The sequence below is a fragment of the Heptranchias perlo genome, chromosome 20, assembly GCF_035084215.1.
Source record: "Heptranchias perlo isolate sHepPer1 chromosome 20, sHepPer1.hap1, whole genome shotgun sequence".
NCBI lineage: Eukaryota > Metazoa > Chordata > Chondrichthyes > Hexanchiformes > Hexanchidae > Heptranchias > Heptranchias perlo.
Window position 1 is genome coordinate 13,608,618 of NC_090344.1, and position 7,752 is coordinate 13,616,369.

Sequence of the window (7,752 nt, forward strand, 5' to 3'; positions counted from 1 at the left end):
ACCCACATATCTAAGGATGTTGATAGATTATGGCCAGTACCTCTGCAATTTCCACCCTTACTTCCCTCAGCAACCTAGCATGTATCCCATCCGGAACAGGTGATTTACCTACTTTAAGTACAGCCAGCCGTTCAAGTGCCTCTTCTTTATCAATTTTTAGACCATCCAGTATCTCAACTATAAGTTCCTTTGCTGAGACTCTGGCAGCATCTTCTTCCTTGGTAAAGACAGATGCAAAGTACTCATTTGGTACCTCTGCCTCCATGAGTAGATCTCCTTGATCGGGCCGAATCCGCCTCTCGCCTACGCTTACTACCCGTTTACTGTTTACATGCCTGCAGAAGACTTTTGGATTCCCTTTTATGTTGGCCGTCAGTCCATAGTCATATTTCTCTTTGCCTCTCATTTCCTTTTTCTCTTCCCCTCTGAACTCCCTAATTTCGGCCTGGTGAATGAGAGCATAAAAAAGTTAGCATTTCATTCAGCCGGAAACAGAAAGTTACTGGTTGATTAATGGCGATTTGAACAAGCATTCGTCTTTTTTACAGAGTTTAATGAGTGTTGCGAAATTAATATAGTGAACTAGAATTCCTGATGGGGAACCTCTTCAGATATCACATTACTGCCCACACTGGGAAAAAGGATACTTCCGAAACTTTGACAACACATAGCAGGTCCCGCTGCAAAGTGACAGCTTGCCAGCTATTCCGAAATTTGGAGCCTGGACAGGGAGTTAAACGCTGGACCTTCAGCTCACTGCCCACTTTAAAAGTCTGATACTCTACCGACTGAGCTACCCAGGCTCGATACTACATAAGCTCCCATCGTGCATATTCATGGGAGGCCTCTGAATCATCCCTGCAGCCGGCAAGCAAGGGTGAGGTCCGTTTAATAAAATTATCAGCAACATGTTGAGGAGAATCCTTGTTCCTGTTGAACATGATGTAAGAAACATGGACAGTGAACTCGTGAGTTTACAATTCTTCTTGTTTGTGCCAAATGTCTTGTCATTCGTTAGCACCAATTTAAATAACACTTTACCCAGCGGCACAAAAGCTGAACTTGTCCCACACGGGAGCTGGAAAAGGCCTCTCGACCTTTCAGCGTATTAACATCTGTGAGCTGAATAATTTCACCCGTGACACAGTGAAACCAGGCAGCATATTTCCCTTCCAAATTTTGCCAACACGAAACTTCCAACCGATGAATATCGGCTTAACGAAAAGAAGAATTGTTTGTTTGGTTCTTTAGATTTAAAGATCTCGTACCGGCCCCTTTGCCATATGAGCTGCCGCAAAAAGTCCCCTCTCCCCCTATGAACAATTAAACTGGCACCTGCTATTGCAAGACGGCAGGCCGGAGGAACCCAAGAGCTCCCATGGGAACACTAAGAAGTAGACGCGTTATGGAACATACCAGTTGTACCTTGAACTCCAGTCAAAATGTTCGGAGTAAAAGGTTTGATTGTTTTAGAAGACGCTCGAACTCACAACCTGGTCATTTCTGGAGCCCATACTGCTATTAATAAGTAACGCACGCTCAATAATTGTGCAACACGAGAGCAGCGAACAACCGACAGCATCAGCGCTCCTGCCAAACAGCTTCATTTTCGGTCTCTCAATTATCACTTCGAGATCTTTCTCAAACAGAAGCCTCCAATCAAGATGCGCTTCATTAAATAACAATTCTTAAATCAAGAGAGTTTTGATCGATCATGACGAAAGCATGTACAATTTCCTCACTTGTTCCTTTCAATCCCCTGGGATGGTAAACATCAGGTCGTGGAGATTTGTCTATATTTAGCCTAATTATTTTCTCCATTGCCATTATTTTACTAAAACGAAACCCCTTGATTTATTAACAGTTTTCCTCGTGTCTCTGCTATGTTAGCCTCATCCATTTCTGTGACGACGGATGCAAAGTAAAAATTTAGCAACTCTGCCATTTCCTGATTTTCAATTACAACATCACCTCCATCTGTCTTCAAGCGGCCCCCATTACTCCAAGCCTCCCTTCGTTCTCTTAATATATTTGGAAAAACCTTGAGAGTTGTCCTCATTTTCCCTCACAAGTTTTTCTCCTTTTCGCTTTTTGCTCCTCTTACGCTTTTTTTTAGTTTCAGCACGACAATAAACAACACTTCGCTGTAAAGTTCGGCTCAATAGTTCTCCAATGTCAGAGCGAGAATTGTCTGATTCCCGAATTTATTTAATGTAACAAATACAATCACACATAATCATCCGTGTATCAACGCACTGATGGATACACAAAGATAAACACAGCGAGAAATCCAGTCAGTGTCGGAATGCACAGTTGAACGGACAAGCGAAACAGACAAAGATCAAACGGCCTGAACCCCCAACAGTGAAGTGTCGCTGATAGATATTAATGAGAGGAGGTGGAGATAAAGTGTCATCAATTGGCGCTGTGGCTTAGTTGGTTAAAGCGTCTGTCTAGTAAACAGAAGATCCTGGGTTCAACTCCCAGCAGTGCCTTGTGCAGCTCGTTATTTTACCTAATTTGTGGAATTGAGCGACAAAATAACACTGTGGTGTTTGTTCAGGAGGAAACGGACAACCGAATGACTGTTCAAAAACGCCCTTTCATTGTGCAGACAGACCTCTCAAAGAATGTGTCTGGAACACGTTAATTTAAAGACACGTTCTTGTTTCTGGGCTCGTTGGGGTCGTGGTAAAATTCACGATTTGAGGTTCAAACCCGGAAGTAGTCCAAATTTGGACCAAGACTTGTGATCTTGACCTGCGGTGTGAACGTTTGCAAAGAGGGAAAGGAAGTCCCCAAATCACTCCACCTGAATCGCCAGGCCCGGATGAAATATATCACAGGCTGTTAACAGAAGCAAGGAAGGAAATATCGGAGGCTGTGACCATCATTTTCCAATCCTCCCTGGCTGCAGATGTGATGCCGGAGGATTGGAGGACTGCTGAAGTTGTACCGTTGTTTAAAAAGGGAGAAAGGAATAGATCGAATTATTGCAGGCCAGTCAGCCTAACCTCGGTATTGAGCACAATTCTGGGGGAAAGTATTAATCTTCATTCAGAAAGGGACGGATTAATGAAGGGCAGTCAGCATGGATTTGTTAAGGGAAGGTCGTTTGAATTGAATTTTTTTGGAGGTGTCAAGGAAGGTGGATGAGGGTAGTGCGTTTTTTGTAGTCCACATAGATTTTCGCGAGGCTTTTGACAAAGTCCTACATGGCAGATTGGTCAAAAGTGTAAAAGCCCGTTGGATCCAAGGGAAATTGTCAAGTTGATCCAAAATTGACTGAGTGGCAGGAAGCAAAGGGTAATGGTCGACGGGTGTTTTTGTGACTGCAAGGCTGTCTCGAGTGGGGTTCCGCAGGGATCCGTACTAGGTCGCTGCTTTTCGTAGTACAGATCATTGATTTGGATTGAAATGTACGGGGTATTATTAACAATTTTGCAGAAGATGCAAAAATTGGTCGTGTGGTTGATGGTGAGGAGGGAAGCTGTGGACTGCAGGAAGATATCAGTGGAATGGACAGGTGGATAGAATAGTGGCAAATGCAATTCAATCTGGAGAATGAGGTAATGCATTTAGGGAGGGCAAACAAGGCAAGGGAATACACAATAAATATTGAAACTAATTTGCCATTTACACGCCCATTTTGCAAGTTTACTGACGTCTTCCTGTATTTTTCGCATTTTTCCTTTGTATTAACTACAGCTCCCAATTATGTGCTGTCTGTCAATTTTAAAATTGTATTTCCGATTCCTGTGACCAAATCATTAATGTAAATTGTGAACAACAGTGGTCCCAGCACCGATAAATTGTGAACAACAGTGGTCCCATCACCGATAAATTGTGAACAACAGTGGTCGCAGCACCGATAAATTGAGAACAACAGTGGTCCCAGCACCGATAAATTGTGAACAACAGTGGCCCCAGCGTCGATAAACTGTGAACAACAGTGGTCCCAATACCGATAAATTGTGAACAACAGTGGACCCAGCACCGATAAATTGTGAACAACAGTGGACCCAGCACCGATAAATTGTGAACAACAGTTGTCCCAGCACCGATAAATTGTGAACAACAGTGGACCCAGCACCGATAAATTGTGAACAACAGTGGACCCAGCACCGACAAATTGAGAACAACAGTGGTCCCAGCACCGATAAATTGTGAACAACAGTGGCCCCAGCACCGATAAACTGTGAAAAACAGTGGACCTGACGATACCGGATTTCTTTACCCTTAGTCTGGTTCAGCAATAACTGATGAGAATAACACTTGAAATTTTAACACAATTTATTAGCTGCAGCTGACCTTATCTATAGAATTGATTTCAACTCTTGACAGAGTCTGGTCAATCTCATAGAGCAGGCAAAATGACATAGGCAGTTCCACACAATTATACATTTTCAGAGTGGGGAGGGACATGAGTAGCAAGGGGTTAAAACCAATCATAAGCTGAGTCTTGGCAAGCCATGCGAACTGACATAATGACCGACCACTCACAGGTAATACTTGTTCATGTGTATGCCAAGGAAAAGGGAGGTTACCTTATCTCTGGCTTGGGATGTTTTTTGACCTTGCCTGCAAAGGGAGATCCATTCATTAATGCAGCTGCATGACAACTCCTTATACTAGAATTCAACTTTATCATATCTCTTTGCTTGATTAACACAAGGCAGGCTTATACATAAAGAAAATTAATAACGTAAACAGGTGGTCAAAGAAGAAGCTCATTGTTTCTAATTCTAGCTGGCAAAATGGGCTACTTATATTAACCATTGGTTCACCACACTGCTACTTCGCTATGGAGGTATCTCACTATAAACCACTAAAAGCTTACCCCATATGCATTTGTATTAAAAGGGCGCCCCGTATGCATTCTCAAACCCAGCACTGATAAATTGTGAACAACAGTAATCCCAGCACCGATAAATTGTGAACAACAATGGTCCCAGCACTGGTAAATTGTGAACAACAGTGATCCCAGAACCGATAAATTGTGAACAACAATGGTCGCAGCACCGACAAATTGTGAACAAAAGTGGTCCCAGCACCGATAAATTGCGAACAACAATGGTCGCAGCACCGACAAATTGTAAACAACAGTGGTCCCAACACCGATAAATTGTGAACAGCAGTGGTCCCAGCACCGATAAATTGTGAACAACAGTGGTCCCAGGACTTTTGACCTTGAACTGCATTTGAAACTTCTGCATAAAATGAAATGAAGTCCCCAAATCGCCCCACGTGGCTCTCAAACGCAATGGGAAGAAGTTCAATGCGAACAATCAGGAATTTAAAGGCAACTCAACGACCTGCACTTTCTTTGAATAAGTTTTGTTAGCCATTATATTTGACCGTGAAATCGCTCTCGGCTTTCATCTTGCTGAAGCAGAGTGTGGCCGCTTTGTATCTGCGAGCATGTCGGTGACGTGGTTAGCTTTGACACTGATCGCTTCCAATTTGTAAAATTTCACCAAGCGTCAGCGAAATGAAACCGAGAATCGAATTGTCCCTGTAAGTGATGAATTGAAGGGATTGGTGCTCCAAGCAGATCTGGAAAATGCACAGTGCAATCGGTCAGGAGTTCGAAATCCACCCTCCAGCCACTCGCCAATCATATTAACTGAGCTTTACTCTGGCCCAGTGTCACCGCACTGAAAGCGAGTATTTCTCCGGCATGTTTTTCTTCATAGTTGCTGGTTTAATAGTGAAGACCGGCTGTTTGGATTTTCACTCCTACAAGCTTCAACCATTCATTTTGGACTGACTGTAGACAGTTGTTATATTGGTCGCTGCAAACTCAAAGTTTAGCCCAATTAATTATTGGTTCAGCGGGTGACCTCTTCACCTGTCTAGTTGGTGCTGTCGGTTAGCACGGAAGTTTGATGGTTCGAGCTGTTATTTGATTTTTCCTCAGGATTCTTCGCCTCAAAGTTCCAGGGTTTCAATGTATTTTTTGGAAGCAAGAAAATTACAATTCTCCTTGGCAGACAAGCCCCCGAAAGGCCCGAAGGGAGGCCGCATCAGCTGCAGGAGAGCTGTTTCGCTGTGACATGGAGATTTCTGTCGTGAGCGAGACCAGACTGTTTCTATGTTCAGAAAATAAATGTCACACCCTTTATGTTGGAAAAGCAAAACGGTGGGGATTTTTGTATCAGATGTTCCTCGTTGCGTTACTTTCATCTTGATCGTAGAACCGGTTCGGGCGTTCTTGCAATAAAAGGCGACAATTTCCTATTCATTTTAAATTTAACAACAGCTGCACTGAGCTTTTAATCATACCCTTAAGATACAGTCTATAAAATGATGAAAATTGATCACCTGCAAAGCATAAAAATCTGATTAAAGTTTTGACTGTCTCTCGGTAACCACGTCAACATCTCCTTCAGTATGAAATAGAAAGTTATCGTTTGATTAATGGTGAATAAAACAGTCATTCATCTACCAACAGGGTTTAATTAGTTTCATGTAATTAATTTAATAACTTTTGCTAAAGTTAATTCGCTGACTTGGAATCGAACTCATTCGTTGGTGGGAGCATTAAATTCTCACCATCAGTCCATCGGGGAGCGCCCAAGATTGCGCACGGAACACAGCAGAACTGGTAAGATTTACTTTTCTTTCACTCTTCCGTGATTCATTCAGCTCTGTGTTTATTTTCAGGCCTCTTATCTCTCCCTTCTTTTCAGCTTCTGACTGCGGATATTCTTGTGGTTAAATATGAATAATATAGAATATCTCACAGCCCCAGTATATGTGCTCCTTCTCTGTACAGTTCTGTACAAAATCAAACTGTACGTATATAACGACGGTGTCTCTCCTTCACCCCCGACAGAAGCAGGAGGAGATGCCACTTTAAACTGCCAGTTGCTTCAAATGATTCATGATGGACCTGCGTGGCCTTGCAGTTTTCCCAGGAGCTGCATTCAGGTTCGTGAATTTTGGAAATGGAAACATGTCCATCAGCAGCTTGAGGGAGTATTTTACCTCACTTTCCATTTCATGTACATGCCTACTTGCACTTGGTGCTGTCATTGCCTGAACATCACCTTCTGTCGCGATAGTGGTTTGAACAGAAAATGCCATTTTGTGCGAGCAGCTTGTCTGGCAGGAAAATTACCTGAATTACGAAGGGGCAAGTAGGAAAGGCCGCGTTGGTCTGCCTGTTCGCAGCAAAGAATTCTCAGCGTTTCCTTGTGGCCCAGTGTTTCGATTCGGTCATCACCATGGCAACGGATCGATTGGTGTCTGTCTCGACATCCGCATTTAAACACTCTACGATAAGTGCACTGTACTCAAATTGCTGATGTTTTCACTGTAAGGGCGAAAAGACATAAATGTGTGTATATTAGCTAAAAATTCATCAGCTGGGTTGCACCTTTGCTTCTCCCCCCGTCTCAGTCTTTCCATCTTTACCCTTCTCTGCTGGTGTTGCAGGTTCGATCATCCTTGGCCGTTCAAGAAAGCCTGAGAAGTCCATCAGGGGAAAACTCAGAGAGTCAAGAGACAGAGACAGGGAGAGATTAAAGTGTAGAAACAAATAGTATAAATATCAAGCTCTGCGAACGAGCAGAATTTAAGATGGAGCTTGGGAGAGATTCTTTCACGTGCCGTGCAACTTTGCAAGTGACCATTGGGCTCCGAAATCGAAGAGTTTGCCGCGCTGGAGCATCTCTCTGAGGGAGGGAACACGGTCCGTCAACTCCAGTTCATATTTATTTGAGCATTGAACAAATCTTTAAGAAATAG

At 43.2% G+C, this 7,752-nt stretch overlaps 1 non-coding gene across 1 annotated transcript; it reads left to right on the forward strand.

Annotated features, from left to right (window-relative positions):
- The first annotated feature begins 2,421 nt into the window (after window positions 1-2,421).
- trnat-agu (transfer RNA threonine (anticodon AGU)) lies at window positions 2,422-2,495 on the forward strand. Its single transcript has one exon. It is a non-coding gene; the product is annotated as a tRNA-Thr (tRNA).
- The last annotated feature ends 5,257 nt before the right edge of the window (window positions 2,496-7,752 follow it).